Raw genomic sequence first — 26746 nt, 5'->3', positions numbered from 1 at the left:
CATCACACATCCGCTATGGGGCCCGTGAGGCGGGGGGGCCCACCTGCCGCTAGTGGCGACTCCCCCCACCGCCGCCACATTGAACTATACCGGTGTCTGCATTAGTATAGAAGTTGAACCAAAGCAAATGCCGAAATTCTTAAGTGGATTCTATCACTGTGAACAAAAAAATCATACACCAATCAGATAGGAGAATGTATGCATATAAGATATGATTAATCAGAAGCTGTAAAGTGCATTTCTACAAGGACAGCTCCATGGTCTACTTCCATATTTTCACTTGCAGTATGATTAGAATATCACAATACTCCGAGCTCCTGCCCCACTGCTAAGCAGTTCAAATGCTTCATTGATTTTTTCCAGGGCTAGCTTCTTGCTTACTAAATGTTCCAGATTGTTCCTTTTGTTCATATAATCTGTAACCAGTTTTGGGATATCAGAACCCTTGTAGCCTCCAAATATAGATCCTTTCAAGGTACGCCCTGTGACAAGCAAACCTGGATGCAAACAAAGTGTGTCCTTGGGAGATGCCACACCCAACACAACAGCAACACCATTTCCACAGTAAGTACACTGGAGAGCAGTCAGCATGGATTCAGTGTGTCCTGCACATTCAATGGCAAAATCCACTCCTCCGTTACTCTGTAATGACCTCATGGATGGATTTATCATAATCCTTTGGGTTTAGGCACTCAGTGGCTCCCAGTTGTAGGGCTTTTGGATACTTATCCTTATGTGAACCTACGCCAATGATTCGTGTAGCGCTTGCATCCTTGCATCCTACAATTGCTGAACAACCAACTCCTCCCAAGCCAAAAACAGCACAACTAGAGCGCTTGGTCACCTTAACAGTGTTGACAGCTGCACCATATCCAGTAGCAAATCCACAGCCTATAAGACAAACTTCAACAAGGGCACGGGCATCTGGGTCGCCCTCCAAGGGCTGTGGGGTACTCAGTACCGGGCCAGTGTAAGTGGGATAAGTCACAGCAGCTGTGACCCGGTCCGTGGCCCTGGGCGCCCAAATCAATGGTGGTTTGTAATATAGTTTATGTGATAGTTTGTGACGCCACCTGTGGTGTTTGGCAAGCAAGATGGTAAGCCAACGCTGCGTGCAGATCCTCTGGGGCTGATGGTGTGTTGCAGCATAGATGGTGTAGCTCCCCACAGGTGAAGCTGTAACCCCAGGACAGTGTATAGGCGTAGGCGGTGTGAGGAATGTTGGTAGCCAGATGTAGCGGTGCTGACGGTGTTGGCGCACAAATGAATGGAAGACACCAGGGCTTGCAGTTCCAAAGCTTTACTCACAGTTCATGGTACACACTGGTGCCTGACTCCGGGGTAGAGACTCAATCAACCTCCCGGGCTAGTCAGGATTATCCTCTCCAACACTCCGCCAACATGTACCTTTCCTGAACGACTCCTCTATTGCGCCTTTTAGTGTGAAGAGCTCGAGCACCGTGGTACTCTGAAGTTCCTCCTGTCAGATGTTCCTAACAACTCTACTCGTATGGCAGACAGCTGTAGCCTCTCTTGGGGACTCCCTTCTCCGGAGTCCTGGCTCTCTATTCAGTTGCTGTTGTGCCCCAAGTCTTAGATGGGAGTAGTGCATTTACAGCCAACTACTCCACCGGTGTCTGCTGCAGAACCATAAGTGTCCATACAACCTCGGGGACCGGTCCCTGGCCTTGCGCTGAGAACCTATAGGCAGGGTTCCTCTTCCAACCCACAACTCCTCTCTGTTCTCCTACTCCTTCGTTCCGCACTGTTTCTTCTCTCTCTTATGGAAGCTTAGGTTGCAGTTCTACATCTTTCTCCTTCTGTTCCTTTTCCGTGCCAGATGGCTCAGGTCACTGAGGCAGCTGCAGCACTCCTTCCTCCATCCCTTCTTCCAGGGATCCCCACTCCTCCCGAGTGGCTCCTTTCCTTCCTTTCTGACCCTCTGTCAGACTGAACCTCCAGACTGATCTGTAATTCTAAACCTTCCCAACCTTTTATATATCTCAACTCCACCCACCTCCCAGCACATCTCGTGTTACGAAGCAAGGACCCACGAAAGGTGCGCTGCTACCCTCTAAGCATGGAGCCGCAATGTGGTCCTGCTGAACTATCCTGTGTGTGGGGTGCAGGTGTTGGAGTGTGGAAAGGAGTTCCCTACTTACCTAGGTGGTGGGGCACTACACCTTAGGAGAAGGTGCAGTACCTCTGTGGCGACTGAGCCTCAGGGGCGCCACACATCCACTTTGGCAGCGCAAATGTCAGACACCACTGTGTATTCAGTAAATGTACTTGTGCATGCGTAATGATTAGTGTTGAGCTATACCACCCGATACTGAAAAATATCGTATCGGAATGGATCGGCCGATCTAAAAAAAAGTATCGGGTATCGCAGATTCCGATCCCGGAAGTCCCATTCAAGTCAATGGAACAGAAATATCGGAATTAAAAAAAACCCTTTCTTTCCTTGTAGGTTAATTCTACATGAAGAAAAACAACTAATAATAATGTAGAATGTATTGTGGGAGGTGTAGGAGACATTAAAGCCATAGAGGTTTAGCCCAATCAAATGGAATAGCAGGATTTTTATTTTTTTTAAAGACGTTCGTAGTTACAAAGATATTGACTATGTTAAAGTCTTTAATTTTTTGTCAGATATGTATGTTTCACTACTTCCATGCTCTTTACCTTCTTTTTTACTTCTCCCACACTTTCTCCTTCATGATCCTCAGCAGCAGCATCTTTTTCATCAACTTCTTCTTCTTTTTCTTCTTTTTTTTCATCTTTTTTTTTTTTTACATTCTTCATATTCTTCTTATTCAACTATTACTCTTCTTCATATTCTACTTCTTCATCTTCTTCCTATTCTTCTTCATCATATTCTTATTTGTGTCAGGCATTCCTGTAGTTGTTATCTATAAAAGTTTGAAGATTACACCTTCCGTTCAGCCTGTCACAAAAGATTTACAACAGGATTTGTCCACGTTCAGTTTGTCCTGCAGCAGCAGGCCTTTTCCAGGGGCACCACGAGGAGGAACGGACACACCCCTGTTGTGAGTTCATTTTCCCCTTCACCGTCGCTGTCTGATGAACTCCCTCTTCTGGTGAAGGAAGGTAGTGAGGCTGATTACCAAACACCTGATGTGGTAGATGATGACTGGGTAACAGGAAATTCTGACTGGATATAAGGCAGCCGACGCCCTTCTGAGTCGCTGGTGATTTCTCTGCTGGATTCTTGGAGACCAGTCTGATTCCTGCTTCCCAAAGATAAATTTTTGCTCTGCTATTGAACTTATTAGTTTTGTTTTGTTTACCTTGTTTTTTGGAGTTCAGCCATCCCCGGTCGGGGGTGTGCTGAGTTCCATTTTTGTCTCTTGGCTCTGTCTTCAGAATTTACCTGAGTGCTGATATAGCGACTTCAGGGCCTGTTTTTCCTATCAGACGGTTGGGACATTTTTTGGTAGGGTTTTTTACGGATTGCAGACAGCAGCTTTTCTATCCTGTCCTTTTTAGTTAGCTTGGGCCCCATCGTTTGCTCAACCTATCTTTCTATCTGTGTTAGTGTTTTCATCTTGCTTCACCGTCATTATTTGTTGGGGCTGCCTATTGCTTTGGGGTCTGCTCTGGGGCAGTTTAGATTTCCCCTTTCTTTCTTTAGGCCTATTTAGTTCTCTGGCTGTGATCGAGGGGTCTAGGGCATCGTAGGAACCCCCCACGGCTACTGTTAGTTGTTGTGGATAGGATCAGGGGTCTGCAATCTGATAGCTACCAACCTCTCCGGTTTTTCTGGACTTAGCTTGTATTTTTGTTTTTTCCTCCTTCGGTGACTCATTCATAACAGAATTACCAGCCATACCGCAGATCCTAGGGTACTCAATAGCAGGAAAGAATTGTAAAAAAAAAAAGGGAGTTTGTCAGAATGTTTTTTTTTTTTTTTTGTGTATATTTCTTCCTCTATGTCTCTGAGGCCGTAGGGGGAATTTTTTTTTTTCTTTCTCAATGGAGATGAAGCAATTGTCTGATCGTGTGGAGCAGCTCACTGCTGAAGTGCGGGGAATTTCCACCTATCTTGCTCATTCTCATGCTGCTGAACCAAAGAACCCTACTCCTGATGTGTTTTTGGGGATCGGTCTAAATTTTTGAATTTTAAGAATAATTGTAAATTATTTTTTGCCTTGAAGCCTAACTCGTCGGGGAGCTCCGCGCAGCAGGTTAAAATTGTCATCTCTTTGCTGCGCGGCGATCCCCAGGATTTCTTTGAAACCTGATGATCCTATTCTTACTAATGTGGACGCATTTTTTCAAGCCTTGGGGTTGTTGTATGATGAACCTAATGCTATTGATCAGGCTGAAAAGGCCCTGTTGGCATTGAGCCAGGGTCGGGATTCTGCAGAGTTGTACTGTCAAAAATTCCAAAAGTGGGCGGTCCTTACTACCTGGAATGATGGTGCCTTGGCAGCTCTCTTTCGGAAGCGTTTGTCAGAAACCGTAAAAGATACTATGGTGGTCTCTTGGCTCTGTCTTCAGAATTTACCTGAGTGCTGATATAGCGACTTCAGGGCCTGTTTTTCCTATCAGACGGTTGGGACATTTTTTGGTAGGGTTTTTGGTAGGGTTTTTTACGGATTGCAGACAGCAGCTTTTCTATCCTGTCCTTTTTAGTTAGCTTAGGCCCCATCGTTTGCTCAACCTATCTTTCTATCTGTGTTAGTGTTTTCATCTTGCTTCACCGTCATTATTTGTTGGGGGCTGCCTATTGCTTTGGGGTCTGCTCTGGGGCAGTTTAGATTTCACCTTTCTTTCTTTAGGCCTATTTTGTTCTCCGGCTGTGATCGAGGGGTCTAGGGCATCGTAGGAACCCCCCACGGCTACTGTTAGTTGTTGTGGATAGGATCAGGGGTCTGCAATCCGATAGCTACCAATCTCTCCAGTTTTTCTGGACTTAGCTTGTATTTTTGTTTTTTCCTCCTTCGGTGACTCTTTCATAACACACCCCCATACACTGCTTAGTCTTCTTCTGCTAATAAATTTGATAATATCCTTTGCTCAGATTTTTAGTCTTATGCTTAATGTTCTTCTGCTTTTGTTTTTATGCTTCTTGGTCTTCTGTCTCTTGTTGTTCTGCATCTTGGTGGTTGTCTTCCTGTTCTTTGTCCTCTTGGTCATCTTATTCAGGGTCATCTTTTAGGTATTCTTCTGTGTGGTCTTCAGGGTATTTGTCTTCAGGGTCATTTTCATGGAGATCCAGAGTGAGAATCAAAAACCATTTCCACAAGCTTGAACTTGGAAAAGTAGCAGAAGTTACAAGAAGGCTGAGGAACTGTCGAGAACCAGCTGACGGTACTGGAACCCGGAGTGGCAGCAGAATGAACAAGAGCCAATGGCGCAACCGTGGACCAGCTGACTGTGCTGGAACACAGTTACTAAGCAGGAGGTACCTGTGCTCCAAAGCACTACCAAGGACCAGCAGACGTTGCTGGAACTCGGATACCAAGAAGGAGGCACCTAGGCCAAAGGCACTGCCGAAAACCAGCTGACGGTGCTGGAACCCGGATGGGTAGCAGAAGGAACAAGAGCCAATGGGACAACCGTGGAACAGCTGACGGTGCTGGAACACCGTTACTAAGCAGGAGGTACCTGTGCTCCAAAGCACTACCAAGGACCAGCAGACGTTGCTGGAACTCGGATACCGACAAGGAGGCACCTAGGCCAAAGGCTCTGCCGGGAACCAGCTGACGTTGCTGGAACCCGGATGGGTAGCAGAAGGTACCCATGATTAACAAAGTTTTGCATCCGCGAGCAGGCCGCAGTTACCGAAACCCACAGTCCTACAGGGGGTGCTTGTCCTATTGGCACTATGGAACCAGCCTTTTTTACCAGAACCCGCAGCCCAAATAGGAAGCACCGAAACTGCAGGCACCATAGACTCGGCTAACCCTACCGCAACACGACAGGACAACGTATCGGTGGCAAAGTGACGTTGACACTACCCGGAAACAGCAGGCGTGCTGTAACAAGGCTGGGCAGGAGGGAGTACCCGTGCCAAAGACACTGCCGAGAACCAGCTGACGGTACTGGAACCCGGATGGGTAGCAGAAGCTACAATACTCAATGGAACTACCGAGAACCAGCTGACGGTGCTGGAACCAGGAGGGGCAGCAGAAGGAACAAGAGCCAATGGCCCAACCGTGGACCAGCTGACGGTGCTGGAACACGGTTTCTAAGCAGGAGTTACATGTGCTAAAAAGCACTACCAAGATCCAGCAGACGTTGCTGGAACTCGGATACCGACAAGGAGGCAACAAAGCCAAAGGCTCTGCCGGGAACCAGCAGACAGTGCTGAAACCCGGATTGGTAGCAGAAGGTACCCATGATCAACAAAGTTGCAAGGCCGCGAGCAGGACGCAGTTTCCGAAACCCACAGTCCAACAGGGGGTGCTTGTCCTATTGGCACTACAGAACCAGCCTTTATTACCAGAACCCGCAGCCCACATAGAAAGCACCAAAACTGCAGGCACCATAGACTTGACAAACCCGACCGCAACACGACAGGACAACGTATCGGTGGCAAAGCTACGTTGACACTACCCGGAAACAGCAGGCATGCTGGAACCAGGCTGGGCAGGAGGGAGTACCCGTGCCAAAGACACTGCCGAGAACCAGCTGACGGTGCTGGAACCCGGATGGGTAGCAGAAGCTACAAGAGTCAATGGAACTACCGAGAACCAGCTGACGGTGCTGGAACCCAGAGGGGCAGCAGAAGGAAAAAAGAGCCAATGGCACAACCGTGGACCAACTGACGGTGCTGGGACATGGTTTCTAAGCAGGAGTTACCTGTGCTGAAAAGCACTACCAAGAACCAGCAGACATTGCTGGAACTCGGATACCGACAAGGAGGCAACAATGCCAAAGGCTCTGCCGGGAACCAGCAGACGGTGCTGGAACCCGGATGGGTAGCAGAAGGTACCCATGATCAACAAAGTTGCAAGGCCGCGAGCAGGACGCAGTTTCCGAAACCCACAGTCCAACAGGGGGTGCTTGTCCTATTGGCACTACAGAACCAGCCTTTATTACCAGAACCCGCAGCCCACATAGAAAGCACCAAAACTGCAGGCACCATAGACTCGGCAAACCCGACCGTAACACGACAGGACAACGTATCGGTGGCAAAGTTACGTTGACACTACCCGGAAACAGGCGTGCTGGAACCAGGCTGGGCAGGAGGGAGTACCCGTGCCAAAGACACTGCCGAGAACCAGCTGACGGTGCTGGAACCCGGATGGGTAGCAGAAGCTACAAGAGTCAATGGAACTACCGAGAACCAGCTGACGGTGCTGGAACCCAGAGGGGCAGCAGAAGGAACAAGAGCCAATGGCACAACCGTGTACCAGCTGACAGTGCTGGAACACCGTTTCTAAGCTGGAGTTACCTGTGCTGAAAAGCACTACCAAGAACCAGCAGACGTTGCTGGAACTCGGATACCGACAAGGAGGCAACAATGCCAAAGGCTCTGCCGGGAACCAGCAGACGGTGCTGGAACCCGGATGGGTAGCAGAAGGTACCCATGATCAACAAAGTTGCAAGGCCGCGAGCAGGACGCAGTTTCCGAAACCCACAGTCCAACAGGGGGTGCTTGTCCTATTGGCACTACAGAACCAGCCTTTATTACCAGAACCCGCAGCCAACATAGAAAGCACCAAAACTGCAGGCACCATAGACTCGGCAAACCCGACCGCAACACGACAGGACAACGTATCGGTGGCAAAGTTACATTGACACTACCCGGAAACAGGCGTGCTGGAACCATGCTGGGCAGGAGGGAGTACCCATGCCAAAGACTCTGCCGAGAACCAGCTGACGGTGCTGGAACCCGGATGGGTAGCAGAAGCTACAAGAGTCAATGGAACTACCGAGAACCAGCTGACGGTGCTGGAACTCAGAGGGGCAGCAGAAGGAACAAGAGCCAATGGCACAACCGTGGACCAGCTGACGGTGCTGGAACACGGTTTCTAAGCAGGAGGTACCTGTGCTAAAAAGCACTACCAAGGACCAGCAGACGTTGCTGGAACTCGGATACCAATAAGGAGGCACCTAGGCCAAAGGCTCTGCCGGGAACCAGCTGACGGTGCTGGAACCAGGCTGAGCAGGAGGGAGTACCCGTGCCAAAGACACTTCTGAGCTGCAACTGGCGATGTTGGAGCCCAGGGGTCAATCATGCAGCAGGCTGAGGCCTACTTCGAGCTAGTTTTATATTGGTTGTACACAACTACTGATTTTAACCGGGCTCTACTTGGGCCTCTGGTTCTACTGTCTCTAGTATTTCCCCTGGCCTACAACCCCGCCAGTCGCCGCTCTGAAGTGGCGTGTGCACAATCCACACTTGTTCCTGTGTGACTGGGGCTCAGTCACGTCAGTTGATCCACTGATGTGTGTCCGGCAAGGTCTCCTGCTCTGTCCACATTCCGACTACTAGTAATGGGAATGGGGACAGAGCGGCAGACATTGCCGGACACACATCAGTGAATCAACTGACGTGCCTGAGCCACAGTAACACAGGAACAAGTGTGGATTGTGCACACGCCACTTCAGAGCAGCGACTGGCGGGGTTGGAGGCCAGGGGAAATACTAGAGACAGTAGAGCCAGAGGCCTAAGTGGAGCACGGTGGAAAATCAGTAGTAGTGTGATTTTGGAGGCAGCAGGAGACTTTGCCATCCACATAGCAGGGGAACAGCAGGCGTTACTGAACACCACAGACACAGGAGCGAGTGTTTGAATCTGTGCGGACAGCACTTCCAAGCTACAACTGGCTGTGTTGTAGCCCAGGATCAATGCTCCGAGCAGGCTGAGGCCTACTTGGAGCGAGGAGAAAATGCGTTGCAGTGTGAGTTTGAAGGCAGCAGGAGACATTGCCATTCACACAGCAGGGGAACAGCTGGCATTACTGAACCCCACTAACACAGGAGCTAGTGTGTTTTGCTCTGTGAAGACGGCACTTCTGAACACCAACTGGCGTTGTAGGAGCACAGGATGAGGCATGGAGCAGGCTGAGGTCTGATGTTGTTGGCATGTGGATGGAGCAGGAGACTTTGCCGTCTACACAGCAGGGGAACAGCTGGCATTACTGAACCCCACTAACACAGGAGCTAGTGTGTTTTGCTCTGTGAAGACGGCACTTCTGAACACCAACTGGCGTTGTTGGAGCACAGGATGAGGCATGGAGCAGGCTGAGGTCTGATGTTGTTGGCATGTGGATGGAGCAGGAGACTTTGCCGTCTACACAGCAGGGGAACAGCTGGCATTACTGAACCCCACTAACACAGGAGCTAGTGTGTTTTGCTCTGTGAAAACGGCACTTCTGAACACCAACTGGCGTTGTTGGAGCACAGGATGAGGCATGGAGCAGGCTGAGGTCTGATGTTGTTGGCATGTGGATGGAGCAGGAGACTTTGCCGTCTACACAGCAGGGGAACAGCTGGCATTACTGAATCCCACTAACACAGGAGCTAGTGTGTTTTGTTCTGTGAAGACGGCACTTCTGAACACCAACTGGCGTTGTTGGAGCCCAGGATGAAGCATGGAGCAGGCTGAGGCCAACTTGCAGCACGTTTTATAGAGGTTGTAGACTACTACTGATTGTAACCGTGCTCCACTTAGGCCTCAGGCTCCACTGTGTCTAGTATTTCCCCTGGCCTCCAACCCCACCAGTGACAGCTCTGAAGTGGCGTCTGCACAATCCACACTTGTTCCTGTGTTACTTGGGCTCAGTCCTGTCAGTTGATCCCCTGATGTGTGTCCGGCAAGGTCTCCTGCTCTGTCCTCATTCATACTACTAGTAATGGGAATGTGGACAGACCAGGAGACCTTGCCGGACACACATCAGGGGATCAACTGACGTGACTGAGCCCCAGTAATTCAGGAAGAAGTGTGGATTGTGCAGACGCCACTTCAGAGCAGCAACTGGCGGGGTTGGAGGCCAGGGGAAATACTAGAGACAGTGGAGCCAGAGGCCTAAGTGAAGCACGGTTAAAAATCAGTAGTAGTTTGAATGTGGATGGAGCAGGAGACTTTGCAGTCCACACAGCAGGGGAGCAGCTGGCATTACTGAACCCCAATAACACAGGAGCTAGTGTTTTTCTCTGTGCAGACGACACATCTGAGCGACAACTGGCTGTGTTGAAGCCCAGGGATTATAGTTCAGGTGGTAGAAACATGAACACAACAGGAGACCTGGATACAGTTGCCAACCAATTATTTAGTCGGGAAGAGGACTGGCAAATTCTGGGGAGATCCAGGCCTTGTTCATTTTCAGAAAAGTAAGCCGGTCAACGTTATCGGAAGAAAGTCGCGTGCGACGGTCTGTTAGTACACCACCTGCGGCACTAAAGACGCGTTCCGATAATACACTGGCAGCAGGGCAAGCCAGCACCTCCAATGCATACTGGCTAAGCTCTGGCCATGTATCCAGCTTAGAGACCCAAAACTTGAAGGGGGAAGAGCCATCTGGGAGTACACTCACAGGGCAAGACATGTAGTCTGTCACCATCTGATGGAAACGTTGCCTCCTGCTGACTGGAGCCGTCAGTGATGGTGTAGACAATTGTGGCGGACACACAAAACTTTGCCACATTTGGGCAATAGTGGTCTTGCCTTGTGCTGAGGCGCTGCCTCTGCTCCCTCTTTGTGCCGAGTTTCCTCCACTGGCTCGACGCACAGAGGTGCTTTGTAAAGCACTAGCACCACTGCTGTCGGGTGGAATGGAAAACATGATGGACTGCACCAGTGTGTCTTGGTACTCCCGCAGTTTACACTCCCGGTTCAACGTTGGTGTGAGGGTTTGCAAGTTGTCCCGGTAGCGAGGATCTAGGAGGGTGTACACCCAATAATCAGCCGTATAGAGAATGTGGGCGATGCGACGGTCGTTTCTCAGGCACTGCAGCATGAAGTCAACCATGTGCTGAAGACTCCCAACTGCCAAAGAACCGCTGTCCCCTGCTTGAGGCGTGATCTCTGCCTGCTCTGCATCACCCCACCCTCGCTGTACATACTGACTAGAGCTTTGTGTACCTCCCTCCTCTGGAGAGATGTCTTCCTCCTCCATCGAATCCTCCTCATCCGCCTCACAAAGTGTCCCCTGCCTAGGCCTTTGTGAGGAAGCACGTAGCGCAGACTGTCCAGTAGCAGATGGCATTTGGGACTCCTTATCCTCCACCTCTTCCAAAACCTCATCCCTTAGTGCTTGCAGTGTTTTTTGAAGTAGACAGATAAGGGGGACAGTCATGCTGACTAGTGCATCATCTGCACTCGCCATCCGCGTGGAATCATCGAAGGCACGCAAAACGAGGCAGATGTCCTTCATAGAGGCCCAGTCAGTGGTGCTGAAGTGTGACCGGCGCACAGTGCGACTTGTTTGCGCCTGATGCAGCTGGTACTCTATGACTGCTGCCTGCTGCTCACACAACCGCTCCAACATATGTAACGTAGAATTCCACCTGGTGGGTAAGTCACATATGATGCGATGTTCCGGAAGGCGTAATCGGCGCTGCAGAGCAGCAAGGCGCGACCTTGCCGTGCTGGAACGCTGCAAGTGAGCGCACTCTATGCGGACCTTGTGCAGCAGTGCATCAAGATCCGGATAGTCGCTCAGAAAGCTCTGCACGACCAAGTTGAGCACATGTGCCAGACATGGGATGTGAGTGAGGTTGCAAAGGCCAAGAGCTGCCACCAGATTTCGGCCATTGTCACACACTACCAAGCCCGGCTGGAGATTCGCTGGCAGAAACCACACGTCGCTCTCCTGCTTGATGGCATTCCAGAGCTCCTGCGCTGTGTGGCTTCGATTCCCCAAAGAAATTAATTTCAGTACGGCCTGTTGACGTTTGGCGACGGCTGTGGTCATATCAGTCATAACAGGCTCCTGCTGCGCTGTTTCAGAGGAACTTGAGTAGGAGGAGGAGTCAATGTGTACAGACTGGATTCCTGCAATCCATGGAGTTGGCAGAACACGTACAGCGCCACTCTCCAGATCTGTACCCGGCTCAGCAACATTGACCCAATGGGCAGTGAGGGAAAGGTATCGTGTCCCTGTCCATGGTTACTGGTCCACGCATCGGTGGTCAGGTGGACCTTGCTACTGACGGCGTTTAGTAGCGCATATTTTATGTTTGCCTCCACATGTTTCTGCAGGGCAGGGACGGCTCGCCTGCTGAAATAAAAGCGGCTGGGCACGGTGTATTGTGGGACCGCCAATGCCATGAAGTCCCGGAAGGTGTCAGTCAAAACCAGCATGAATGACAGCATTTCAAGTGCCAGTAGTTTGGCAATGCCAGCATTCATAGCCTGTGCTCGGGGATGGTTTGCCGAGTATGGTCACCTTTCTCCCATGCCTGTGCTACCGATGGCTGTCGAGTGGCCTGGGAGTGTGAGGATGACTTGGAATGTGGTGCTGTGGGTGGAATGTCACAGGGTCTCCGGACAACAGTGCCAGAGGTTCTTCCTTGGCGATCCTGTGAGGAAGCCGAACCAGCTGTGTGTGAGCTGGAGGAAGAGGCCCCAACACGAGCTGAAGAGGTGGTAGGTGGTGCTGTACGTTGGCCTACGTCTTCAGTGTGTCTGTGTAACTCCACCTCGTGCTTGGTCCGCACATGTTTCCACATATTAGTGGTATTGAGGTTGCTGACATTTTTCCCTCTTTTGACTCTCTGATGACACAGCTTGCATTTGACAAAGCAAATGTCATCTGCAACTGTGTCAAAAAAGGACCACGCACTGCAAGTCTTGGGAGCGCCCGTTTTGCCTTTTGAAAGTGGAATGCTCCTAACGTGTGCCGAAGTGGAGGCTACAGGCAACCAAGTCTGCCCCTCTCCCTCTCCCTCCGGTTTTGGCCGTTCGGGGAATCTCTTCCTCAGAGTTGCTCCCACCACCTTCCTGTTCCTCACGCCATGATGGGTCAAGGACCTCATCATCTACACTCCCCTCTTCAAACACCTGCTTCTCCTGGGTTGTCTCGCCAGCACCGTACGCAACAGAAAGTGGCAACTGTGTCTCGTCATCATCTGATGCGTACTGAGGTGTGCTGACCATAGGCACTGGCCCACCCGCCTCTTCAGATTCAGAGGGACAAAGAAGTTGCGCATCACTGCATACTCCCTCTTCTTCACAATCTGGAATGCTGCTTGGCTGGTCCCCTCTTTCCAAACCAACAGATTCCAAGAACAGAAGTAGAGACTGTGATGGCTCCTGTCCAGTGCTCTCTGACTGCCTGGGCACTTTGGCAGGTGGTGAAGAGACAGATGGTTGCTCTTCGGTGCTCTGGCCCTGAGAGGATGTGGAAGTAATTGAAGTCGATGCGTTAGCTGGCATCCATCCCACAACGGCTTCAATTTGTTCCTCCCGCAGCAGTGGGGTACGGTGAGGTCCTACAAAGCTGCGCTTAAAGGACTGTTGCCTGCTAAAACTGGGGGATGCTGACTCACTGGTGCCAACAGCAGGCACAGACTCCCCACGTCCTCTCCCTGCAGAATCCCCACGTCCTCTCCCTGCAGAATCCCCACGTCCTCTCCCTGCTGAAACTCCACGCCCACGTGCCTTACTCCCTGCCTTCTTCATCTTGCTAGACTGAGAAAGATAGGCAGAAAAGTACAAAAGTACAAAGGGGGGCCTTAGTGTGCTTATTCCTGAACAGCTGTTTACAGGTATAAAAAACACTAATTTTATGAAGTGTGTGTATCGACTACACTTTAATGGGAGCTAATGTGGCCTACACAACTTTCAACTGTAGTGTTTGGTGAACTTTGCTGTTTTTTTTGGGGGGAAAAAAAACTAAAATGATGTGATCAAAGATTTGAAAGTGAGAGTATCACCAACTTTCTGGAGCTATTACAATACAGGCAGGTAACCTACAATGCAAAAGATGAGGCTCCAAAAAATTTGGGTAATACTAATCTGGCTGCAGCTGAAGGGCACAAGCCAGAAAAAAGGCTCCTCTACTCCTATATAGTGTTCGCAACCAACCAATGTAGATGGATATGGATGGATGCACACTAATAGGAGAAGAAAAAATGAGCTGCAATTAAAGAAAAATATGTGCGAGGCAGTGACGCACGCTGAGCAGCCTACAACCAGACGTAGCTGCCGGACACACCACTCAGCGTGAGCTGCACTCACACACAGTCAGAGACCTCTCAGACAGCCGTGAACAGTGCAGCTAAGTGGGCACTAGCACTGACAGGCTGCAGAAAGGCTCCGCTGTGTACTCCTAGAGTGTTTGCAACCACCATATATGGATACGGATGGATGCACACTAATAGGAGAAAAAATGAGCTGCAATAAAAGAAAAATGTGTGAGGCAGTGACACGCTGAGCAGCCTACAACCAGACGTAGCTGCAGGACACACTACTCTGCGTGAGCTGCACTCACACACAGTCAGAGACCTCTCAGACAGCCGTGAATAGTGCAGCTAAGTGGGCACTAGCACTGAAAGGCTGCAGAAAGGCTCCGCTGTCTACTACTAGTGTTTGCAACCAACGTATATTGATACGGATGGAAGCACACTAGATAGAATTTTTTAAAAATAAGCAGCTCAAAAAGAAAAATATGTATGAGGCAGCAGTGAGGCACGCTGGGCGGCCTACAACCAGACGTGGCTGCAGGACCCACTCCACAGCGTGAGCTGCACTCACACAGCCCTTGCAGACAGCTGTGAACACTGCTGCTAGGGAAAAGAAAGCTACAGTGGTGGTTTATGTAGCCTGGGTAAAGCACAATATTGTTTTGAGAATCGCTATTTCTAACTGTCCCTCACAGACTTCAACAGCAGCCTGTCCCTAACTGAATTCACAGCCGAGTGACCAGAAATGGCGGCGGCTTTTATAGTGCATCATGACATCATTTCAGCAGCCAATCACAGCCATGCCAATAGTTTACATGCCTAACAGGATGTGCCCACACTTCTGAGGATTCCCATTGGCTGAATCAAAGCGAGCGGGCTGATAGCATTATGGGAACTTCCCATTCCGTTATCCGATACGAAAAAAGTATCGGAAGTCAGTATCGGAATTCCGATACAGCTAATATCGGCCGATACCCAATACTTGCGGTATCGGAAAGCTCAACACTAGTAATGATAAATCGCTTTCCCTTTACAGGTAAATCTGCTTGTACCATCATCCATCAGTCCTGATTGAGCTCCAAATGCAAACTCTAATTTTTTGCAGATGTTACTGTGTGGGCCATCGCAAGCTCTGCACGATTTCTTTTGACTTCATGAGCAAACAAGCAACAACATTTCCACAGTAAGTACACTGGAGAGCAGTCAGCATGGTTTCAGTGCGTCCTGCACATTCAACGGCAAAATCCACTCCTCCATTAGTTAGCTCAGTAATGACCTCATGAATGGGTTTATCGTAAACCTTTGGGTTTAGGCACTCAGTGGCTCCCAGTTGTAAGGCTTTTGGATACTTATCCTTATGTGAACCTACTCCAATGATTCGTGTAGCGCTTGCATCCTTGCATCCTACAATTGATGAAAAACCAACTCCTCCCAAGCCAAAAACAGCACAACTAGAGCGCTTGGTCACCTTAGCAGTGTTGACAGCTGCACCATATCCAGTAGAAAATCCACAGCCTATAAGACAAACTTCAACAAGGGCACGGGCATCCACTTTGGCAACGTAAATGTCAGACAGCACAGTGTATTCAGTGAATGTACTTGTGCATGCGTAATGATAAATCGCTTTGCCTTTACAGGTAAATCTGCTTGTACCATCATCCATCAGTCCTGATTGAGCTCCAAATGCAAACTCTAATTTTTTGCAGATGTTACTGTGTTGGCCATCGCAAGCTCTGCACGATTTATTCTGACTTCATGAGCCTTTGGAGGAGCTACTTCAATATCTTCAATGCTGAGGGGCTTGCATGGTTCCCAGGCAATAGCGGCCTTGCATTTAATAGCCTTTCCTGCGGTGCTCATGGTGGTTCCGGTTCAAAGCAATGATGGAGGAGAGAGCGTCAGCTGATGCCTCCTCTCCCATCATTCCCCTCTGCCTCTGACACTGCGGGTGTGTGATGACGTCATCGCGCACTCACTGTGTGCCAGGCAGTGCAGCCGTTGAGACAGGAGCCCCCTGAGGAAGCGACGAAATATCAAGCGAAACGTGCGTTGGGGAACGTGGTCACAGCACGGGCAGTCATTATGGGTAATTAACCTCTTCATTCTTTACTTAGTCATGTAGCGGTCTTTGCATACGTAATGTATACATAAATATATTTATTGTTGATACTGTGGTAATTGCAGGTACGCAGGATGCAGTGACGAGTCGCGAGACAATTTGGTGCTTTCTATAATAACTTTTATAAGACTAGAGGGAACTTTCCTCAGTCACGGCTTGATCACCAAAAGCGGTAATGGAGCGCCGACACCAGGGCCTAGCGGGGTACTCGGTATCGGGCCCGTTGATCTCAATGGGAGTGTCACGGAAGCTGTGACCCGGTCCGTGGCCCTGGGGCTCCATGGCAAAAAAGGGGGTGAATGAACAATGAAATAAAGTTTATGAATAGTTTGTGACGCCACCTGTGGTGTTCGGCAAGTGAGGTGTTAGACCGACGCTGCATGCAGATCCTCTGGGACTGGTGGTGGGTTGCAGCCAAGATGGTGAAGCTCCCCACAGGTGGAGCCGTAGTCCCAGGGCAGTGTAGATGTAGCAATGGAGGAGAGGCACAGGCGGTGTAGAGGCCGTTGCCCAGATGTAGCTTTGCAGGGTGTAGTGATGCGGGAATAAGTGGAGGACACCAGGGCATGTAGTTCCAAAGCTTTACTCACAGTCTGCAGTTCACACAGATGCCTGCCTCCGTGCTGTGTCCTCCGGGTCCTGGGCTCAGTCAACCTCCAGGCAAGATAGGATGCTCCCTTCGAACACTCCGCCAACATGTACCTTTCTGAATGTCTCCTCTATAGCGCCTTTTACTGAAGTACTCCTAGTACTGAGTTACACTGGAGTGCCTCCTGACAGATGTTCCCAAGAACTCTACTTGTACAGCAGACAGCTGTAGCCTGCTTCGGGGACGCCTTACTCCTGAGTCCCAGCTCACTATCCAAGTTGCTGTTGTGCCCCCAAGTCTTAGATGGGAGTAGCTCACTACTCCACCGGTGTCTGCTGCAGAGCCTTCAGTATCCATACAACCTCGGGGACCGGGCCCCGGCCTTGCGTTTAGAACTTCTAGGCAGGGTTCTTCTCTAACCAACGTCCTCTCTGTTCCATTTTTCTCCTTCATTCTGTACTAATCCCTCTCTCTCATAGAAGGTCAGGTTTCAGTCCAATGTCTTTCTCCTTCTTTCCTTTCCTGTGCCAGCTGGCTCAGATCACTGAGGCAGCTGCAGCACTCCTTCCTCCATCCCTCTTCCAGGAATCCTCACTCCTCTCCGAGTGACTCTCTCTCTCACTGACTGACTGACTAACTAACTCTTCCTGCTCTTTATGTAGTCTAAACTCCACCCGCCTCCCAGCACGTTTCGTGTTCCAAGCAGGGAACCACCAAAGGTGCTCTGCTACCCTCTAAGCAAGGAGCCGCAATGTGGCTTTGCTGAACTACCATGTTGTGTGGGATGCGAGTGTTGCAGCGTGGTCAGGAGTTCTCACCTTACCTGGATGGTGGGGCACCACACCTCAGGAGGAGGTGCAGTACCTCTGTGGCGACTGAAGCCTCCGGGGTGCCACAGTAACACGGGTTGCCCTCGCAGGGGCTCTAAAACAAGCAAACACAAACGGGTAGAACACGACTACTTCCGGCAATAGCCGGTCACTATCGGGCTGCGGTATGGCTGACTACGGGTCCGTAAATATATAGTCAACTTAGCCGTCCAGGCGTCCCTCGCCATTCGGGATGGTGGTCTTTCGGCGTAGTAGTCGCTGGGCCCAGTTGCTGAGGCGTTGGCGTAGTCTTCGCACGCTCCAGCGCTCTGATGACACTGGAGCCCCACAGGCCCCGGCTGAGTCCTTGGACGGATGGGCCGCAGTTCCCAGACTGGGGCAAGTGGCAGCGACGTAGGGTGGCGAATCACAGACCACCCACGCAGCTAACAGCTGCGACGGGGAGTCCACGGCCAGCAGAGGCTCGGCCCCTGCTGCGAACCGCTGCGGGACAGTGGTGGCCGGCGGCGGCACTGTACTTGCCGCGAACACTGGTGAGAGCAGGGCGACTGCGGGTGGCGGGTAACAGGTCGCTGCCGCGGGGTGGAGCGAGATGGCAGCGGCCGCGGGCGACCGCGGGTAGGCTGCATCCGCGGGCTGGAGCGGGGCAGCAAATCTCGGATGATCGCCCTGCCACCGTCCCTCTGGAGTCCTCAGTCGGCATCTTCCCTGGCACTGGTAGGTCGCTCTATCTTGCAGTCGCTCCCACAGTCTCCTGCTGCCTCTGTCACAGTCTGCTCACTCATCGTCCCGGGGATTCCCCGCCTCCTTTATATTGTTCCCTCCTCCAGCCCATCTGTCTGTCACAACAGCTTGTCCTCGAACTCTGTGCCCCGGGGACAGTTTCCCCCGGAACCCAGATGACGGCTCCCTTGGTTCCGGTCCGGACACTCGACGGGGGCCATTCCTCCCACACTACCATGGTGATGTTTATGATTTAGGGGCACTTGTTCAGCATACCATTGCACTGCATGGTTGGCTATATGAGCCTCCTGATACTGAGTGAATCAGCTGCCTGATGTTTACATTAACTCTTTCTATTACTATTGGTTTGACATAGGTTATTTTTTGCTCTGTCCTGCTATTATGTTCTGCTCATAGTCTGTGGCCATCAGTCTTGTGGATCATGTGTATTCATACATACTAATTGACATATGATATATTTTATTGTACATTTTACTATTTATGTAATTGATGAACTTCTGTATTAATAAATACTTATTTTTCGTTGTATATGGTAAACTCATTTTTTTCTCTGTATTTTCTGATATGTATCTGAGTTTATATACATGAAATTTTCTTGACTTTGTGCTGGTACTTTTTATGTTTATGTAGGAGCCAGACGGGAGCAGCGCATGGCACGAGGAGAGGTGAAAATTGTGGAGTTTTTTAATATATCAGTGAGTTCTGGACTGTGGGGCCATTCTCGGGGGGGGGGGGGGGATGTGGACTGTGTTATATATTATGTGGGCTGTGTTATATTCTATGTGGCTGTGTTATATACTATGTGGGCTGTGTTATATACTATGTGGGCTGTGTTATATACTATGTGGGCTGTGTTATATACTATGTGGGCTGTGTTATATATTATGTGGGCTGTGTTATATTCTATGTGGGCTGTGTTATATATTATGTGGGCTGTGTTATATTCTATGTGGCTTTGTTATATACTATGTGGGCTGTGTTATATACTATGTGGGCTGTGTTATATACTATGTGGGCTGTGTTATATACTATGTGGGCTGTGTTATATACTATGTGGGCTGTGTTATATATTATGTGGGCTGTGTTATATTCTATGTGGCTTTGTTATATACTATGTGGGCTGTGTTATTTACTATGTGGGCTGTGTTATTTACTATGTGGGCTGTGTTATATACTATGTGGGCTGTGTTATATTCTATGTGGGCTGTGTTATATATTATGTGGGCTGTGTTATATTCTATGTGGCTTTGTTATATACTATGTGGGCTGTGTTATATACTATGTGGGCTTTGTTATATACTATGTGGGCTGTGTTATTTACTATGTGGGCTGTGTTATTTACTATGTGGGCTGTGTTATATATTATGTGGGCTGTGTTATATTCTATGTGGGCTGTGTTATATATTATGTGGGCTGTGTTATATTCTATGTGGCTTTGTTATATACTATGTGGGCTGTGTTATTTACTATGTGGGCTGTGTTATTTACTATGTGGGCTGTGTTATATACTATGTGGGCTGTGTTATATACTATGTGGACTGTGTTATATACTATTTGGCTGTGTTATATACTATGTGGACTGTGTTATATGGGATTTGGATGTTTCGCCCCCCGCAGTTCGCCCCCAGCAGTTCGCCCCCGCACATTTCGCCCCCAGCATTTTGCCCCCAGGGTGTTTCGACCCCGCACATTTCACCCCCGCACATATCGCCCCATACCCAAGGAGCTGCAGCTGTGACAGGTAAGTATGTCAGTTTTTTTGTGTTCTAGGGTGATAATACTCCTTTAAGGCCAGCCAGATGAGACACTGGGTGAGCTGCTGAAAAGGCAGCCACAGGAATCCCCAGCAATTGGGGTCCTGTATATTTTACCCTCAGGTATGTTCAGCCCTAGATGTTTTGTTCCCTGCATGTTGACCCCAAAAGCTGAGGGTGAAACATCAGGGGTCAACATGCTAGGGGCGAAACATCAGATGGCGACCCATCCAGGGACAAAATGCTGTAGGTGAAACATCCGGGGGCAAAACATCCAGGGGCGAAACGCTGGGGGTGAAATGTGCGGTGGCGAAACATCCTGGGGGCCAAATGCTGGGGGCAAAATGTACCTGGGGCGAACTGCTGGAGGCAAATTGCTGGGGGCGAAGCTTCCTATAACCGCTCTTAATAGGGTGCATTTCCTGGAGTTGGACAATGCATTATTCTGCACATTGCTTCCTTCTAGAATTCCTGCCCATGATAAGGAGATTAAAGATTTTCTCTATTTCCTATTTTCAGTAACAAAACAAAGGTTCAGGAAGAAGATGAGCTGATAGAAATAATAAGTGATGACCCAGGTAAGTACAATAATGTGGGTCTATAAAAAAAAAAGCAAATGAACTGCATTTTTTTTTTTGCTGCTTAAAGGGTAGGAGAACTTATTTTTTGGATAGAGGAAAAAACGATTGTACCGTGATGGAAAAAGCGGACACATTGACCAAAAATGGATGAAAATTTTCTCTTTGCATGCAAAAACAACCCCAAAACATCTGAATGAGGCCTAAAGGTACTGTCACACTTAGCGATGTACCAGCGATCCCGACCAGCGATATGACGCGGTCAGGATCGCTGGTGCATCGCTAAGTGGTCGCTAGTGAGCTGCCACACTGGCAGATCTCACCAGCGACATCGCTGGGGACGGGGGTCGCTACTTACCTGTCACACCAGGCGATCCTGCATCCTCCCGCCCGGCTCCACGCGTCGCTCGTCATCACAACAGGAAGCTGACGACGAGAAGCGGTCCTGAACGTTCTCGCGCGATCAGCGATAACCAGGGGGGGAGCGGGTTGTAGGTAAGTATCACACACAGCGATATCGCTAGCAATATCGCTATAACGTCACAAGTTATAGCGATATTGCTAGCGATATCGCTTAGTGTGACAGTACCTTTACTAATTTTGAGTTGGCCTCCTCCATTACACCCAAAGAAATAATTACATTATCTTCTCCTGTTTTTCACAAACAGAGCGTCCCTTCAATATCAGAAAAGAGGAAATAGTGGACTGGGTAAGGTCAGTGGAAGGCTGAAAGAGACGAAGAAAGAATACAATCAAGATTTATAGACAACATTATTATTATTATTATTATTATTATTATACAATTTATAGCGCCATTTATCCATGGCGCTTTACATGTGAAAAGGGGCAAATATAGACAAGTACAATAAACATGAGCAGTACAAGACACACATAAGTACAAAAGGAGAGAGGACCCTGCCCGCAAGGGCTCACAATCTACAGGGTTGGGTGAGGATACACTAGGAGAGGGTAGAGCTGGTTGTGCGGCGGATCAGTAGACTGTGGGTCACTGCAGGTTATAGGTTTGTCGGAAGAGCTGGGTCTTCAGGTTCTTTTTGAAGGTTTCCATGGTAGGCGAGAGTCTGATGTGTAGGGGGAGGGAATTCCAGAGAATCGGGGAAGCACAGGAGAAGTCTTGTATGCGGTTGTGGGAAGAAGAGATAAGAGGAGAGTAGTAGAGAAGGAGATCTTGAGAGGATCGAAGGTTGCATGCTGGTAGGTACCGGGAGACCATGTCACAGATGTAAGGAGGAGACAGGCTGTAGGTGGCTTTGTATATCATAGGGTTTTGAACTGGAGCCTCTGCACAATAGGAAGCCAATGAAGGGCTTGGCATAGGGGAGAGGCTGGGGAATAACGGGGAGACAGGTGGATTAGTCGTGCAGCAGAATGTAGGATGGATTGGAGTGGTGCCAGAGTGCTAGAGGGGAGGCCAGAGAGTAGGAGGTTGCAGTAGTCAAGGCCGGAGATGATAAGGGCATGCACTAGTGTTTTTGCGGTGTCATGGTCAAGGAATGCACGGATCCGGGAAATATTTTTGAGATTGCGACAGCAGGAGGTTAGGGTTTGGATAAGTGGCTTGAAAGCGAGGGCAGAGTCGAGGATCACCCCGAGGCACCGAGCATGCGGGACTGGGGAAAGTGAGCAACCATTGACATTGATGGATAAGTCTGGTGGAGTGGTAGAGTGAGATGGGGGAAAGATTATGAATTCTGTTTTGTCCATGTTCAGTTTTAGAAAGCGAGCAGAGAAGAAAGCTGAAATAGCGGACAGACATTGTGGGATTTTGGTCAGTAAGGAGGTGAGGTCAGGTCCAGATAGGTAGATCTGCGTGTCATCGGCATAGAGATGATACTGCAAGCTGTGGAATTCTATGAGCTGTCCCAGGCCAAAGTTGTAGATGAAGAAGAGTAGGGGTCCTAGAACTGAGCCTTGAGGAACACTGACAGAGAATGGGAAAGGTGAGGAGGTGGTGTGGGAGAGGGAGACACAGAATGATCAGTCTGTTAGATATGATGAGATCCAGGATAGGGCCAAGCCTGTGATGCCCAGAGATGAGAGAATCTGGAGCAGGAGGGAATGGTCCACAGTGTCGAAGGCAGAAGACAGGTCCAGGAGAAGAAGGACTGAGTATTGTCGCTTGCTCTTGGCGGTTAGTAGGTCGTTGGTGACTTTAGTTATGGCAGTTTCAGTTGAGTGGTGCAGTCGGAAGCCTGATTGTAAGCGGTCAAAGAGGGAGCAGGAGGAGAGGTGGGAGGACAGTTCAAGATGGACAACATCAACAATATCATCATTACCACCAGTGAGATCATCACTACCATCATCATCATTACCACCAGTGAGGTCATCACTACCATCATCATCAATACCACCAGTGAACGGTTTTGTCAGCAGATCGTCAGTATTCTCACAAATAAATCTAAAGAGAATAGAACATCAGAAAGTTTCCTGAATGCAAAAAACTTTCTTAAAAATAAAAGCAGAAAATGTGATAGTTTCACATTTATACCTGTACTTACTGTGACAAATATTGTCTGTGTAATCATATTATAATATTTATTGCCCCCAATTTTTTTTAACTCTCAACTTTTTTTTTTATTTCAGTCTTTGACATACAGTATACCCTTCACTTTTCTACTGTTGGGATATGGGTATTTTTTCCTTAAAATTCATGTATTTGGGGCTAAAAATCATTTTTTCAACTAGGTTTTATTAATGAACTTTACACCAAATGAGATGTCCCTTTTCAGAGATTCCTTGACGAGGTGGGTTGGGTTGATCTTTGAGGGATGCGTCCGCCATGCAGGGTCGGTTTTAGACAAAGTGGGGCCCTTGGCAAAAGCTTAAAGTGGGTCTGCAAATGCTCACATATCGCTCCATCACTCAGAAACATTTCTGTTGTATTTACTTGCGCTGAGTTCAGGCCGCTAAACGAGCCCGATCGACAATATTGAAGTCATTCAACGCTTGTTTCCTGGAATTTTTAGGGTATCTGCACACGTTCAGTAATTGGCAGCGATTTGTATGCAGCGCATGTCCGCTACGTCCATAGTGTTGCCAGCTATTGAATGCAGGTGATTCTGAATGTGTCCATTGAACTGTGCGGAATTAAACCATCAAATACATTGTACGGGTGAGATTTATCTTACGGAGGCTTGTGTCTCTGCAAGATAAATAGACATGCTGCGAACTGGAGAGACACGCCACATGTCCATCTCTGGGTGATCCGCGGGCATCGGTGCACGCACAGTAGGCATGGGATTTCTTGAAATCCCATCCGCTATGCTGTAACATCTGGATGCTGCACAGGTACGCAGCATCCAACCCACATCATTTACTGACCGTATGCACCTACCCTTACTCTGGCTGAGGGAGAATGATTGGTGCAGATAGTCCTTGATACTGTATAATGCAGGTCCCATATAGTACATATAGTAAAATGCGCTCCCATGGTCCTTGATAGAGTATACTGCAACCCCCCTCAGAGTATAAAGCAGCCCCTCAGAGTATAATGCGGCCCCCCACAAACACACACACACACATAGTGCAGCCCTCACACACAGTATAATGCAGAACCCACACCCACAGTATTATGCAGCCCCTTCAGAGAATAATGCAGCTCCCTCAGAGTATAATGCAGCCCTTTCAGATTATAATACAGCCCCCCCACACACACAGTATAATGTAGACCCCCAGAGTATAAAGCAGCCCCCTCAGAGTATAATGCAGCCCCACACACACAGTATAATTCATCCCCCCACAAACACACACAAAGTATAGTGCAGCCCCCACACACAGTATAATGCAGCCCCCCACACAGTATAATGCAGCCCCCACACACAGTTTAATGCAGCCCCCACACATACAAAGTATAGTGCAGTCCCCCAAACACACAGTATTGTGCAGTCCCCCCACACACACAGAATAGTGCAGACACACAAAAAAACAGTATAGTGCATTCTCCCCACACACAGTATAATGCAGACAACACAGTATAGTGCAGTCCCCCACACACAGTATAGTACAGCAGACAAACACACACCAAAGTATAGTGCAGTCCCCCCATACACATTATAGTGCAGCAGACATACACAACACAGTATAGTGCAGCCCCCTACACACAGTATAGTGCAGACAACACAGTATAGTGCAGTCAACCCCACACACAGTATTGTACAGCAGATATACACACTCCAAAGTATAGTGCAGTCCCTCCATACACACTATAGTGCAGCAGACATACACAACACAGTATAGTGGAGGCCCCCCCACACACAGTATAGTGCAGACAACACACTATAGTGCAGTCCCCCCACACACAGTATAGTACAGCAGACACACACACACACCAAAGTATAGTGCAGTCCCCCCATACACACTATAGTTCAGCAGACATACACAACACAGTATAGTGTAGTCCCCCCATACACACTATAGTTCAGCAGACATACACAACACAGTATAGTGCAGTCCCCCCATACACAGAATAGTACAGCAGACACACACACACAGTACTTACCTGCTGCTCTCGCTTCTGCATACTGCAGAGCTTCTCAGCTTCAAATCAGCTCCCCTGTTGGTACATGCTGAGTCAGAGGCGAGTGATGGGAGAGGGAGCATCACATGATGCTCTCTCCTTCATTACTGCTTTCAACTGTATCGGCATCTATAATTTGATATGATTATTAACAGGTTGGCTTAAGATTATTTCAAGGTTTTCTATGGGTCTGATCACTTTTATAATGGCTACAGTAACGAGGCGTACGGAGCGGAGTCGCATGTGTACGAGGTGTACGGAGCGGAGCCACGTATGTATGAGGTGGATGGAGCGGAGCCGTGTGTGTACGAGGTGTATTAAGTTTGAAAGGAATGGCGCCCGCCAGCTCAAATTTTTTTTATGTGCGGCACATTTACTCTGCCGAGTTTGAGACCTCTGCTGTAAAGTGTCAGATCACTGATCTGACACTTTGCAGTGCACTGTGTAAGATCAGCGATCTGACATGTACTGCAGGAGGCTTTCTCAACGCCTAATCTCAGCAGGTACTGAGAAATCCACCTCCCTGCAGGACCCCAAAGGCCCCCGCGGCCATCTTGGATCCAGGGGCCTGCACTGTTCCCTGCGTGATTCTTCCCTATGCCCATGTTTGATCGCAGTGTGCCAGGGGTTAATGTGCCGGGGGCAGTCCGTGACCGCCTCTGGCACATAGTGCCGGGTGTCAGCTGTGATAATCAGCTGAGACCCGGCCACTATCAGCGGCGCTCCCCCCGTGAGCGCTGCTGATCGCTATGACGTACTATCCCGTCCATGGGAATTAAATCCCAGGTCACATGGACGGGATAGTACATCATATGACAGAAAGGGGTTAATATGGAGCATCTTATAGGGCCACCATTAACCTTTGTGCAGCATTATATGGGGCATATATTAATATGGAGCATCTTATGGGGCCACCATTTTACTTTTATTAGTATCTATTTTTATTTTTGAAATTTACCAGTAGCTGCTGCATTTTCCACCCTCGGCTTATACTCAAGTCAATAAGTTTTCCTAGTTTTTTGTGACGAAATTAGGGGCCTCGGGTGATGCTCAGGTCGGCTTATACTCGAGTATATATGGTATGTCAAATTGGTAGCTAGACCCTAGTGGGTCTTGCACAGTGTCATTTTTACTACAGTCCACAAATGTAATTTAGATCCCTAATCTCACCTCTGCTTTACCAGCATGATGAATTAATAGGAAAAACACATGGTATTGATGGAGCTGTTGTTTTCCTGCCAAAGAAACTCAATAAGATCAATGAGGTGGTTAGCCGCACACGGAATGGAGAAATAGTAAAGATGACAATTAGTTTCACATTTGAGTTAAAACTCTCTTCACCAATTTGCTTTCACTTTTACAACATTATATTCCGAAGCCTTGAAGAAAAAGATGAATATATTGTGAAGCAATTAGGTGTGAATAATTATCACCCAATTGATGTTACATAAGTCAAATCAATCCTATAAAGAGAGCACGGCACTCAGGA

At 48.9% G+C, this 26746-nt stretch overlaps 1 pseudogene; it reads right to left on the bottom strand.

Moving 5' to 3' along the window:
• Nucleotides 1–291: 291 nt before the first annotated feature.
• On the bottom strand, nt 292–25260 carry LOC141088182 (NADP-dependent alcohol dehydrogenase-like; annotated as a pseudogene).
• Between the last annotated feature and the right edge of the window lie 1486 nt (nt 25261–26746).

This window comes from Dendrobates tinctorius, unplaced genomic scaffold (assembly GCF_039654945.1).
Source record: "Dendrobates tinctorius isolate UK_male_01 unplaced genomic scaffold, ASM3965494v1 ptg000038l, whole genome shotgun sequence".
NCBI classification, from domain to species: Eukaryota; Metazoa; Chordata; class Amphibia; order Anura; family Dendrobatidae; genus Dendrobates; species Dendrobates tinctorius.
Note: the sequence above shows the minus strand (reverse complement) of the source record. Positions and strands in the feature narration are given on the sequence as shown.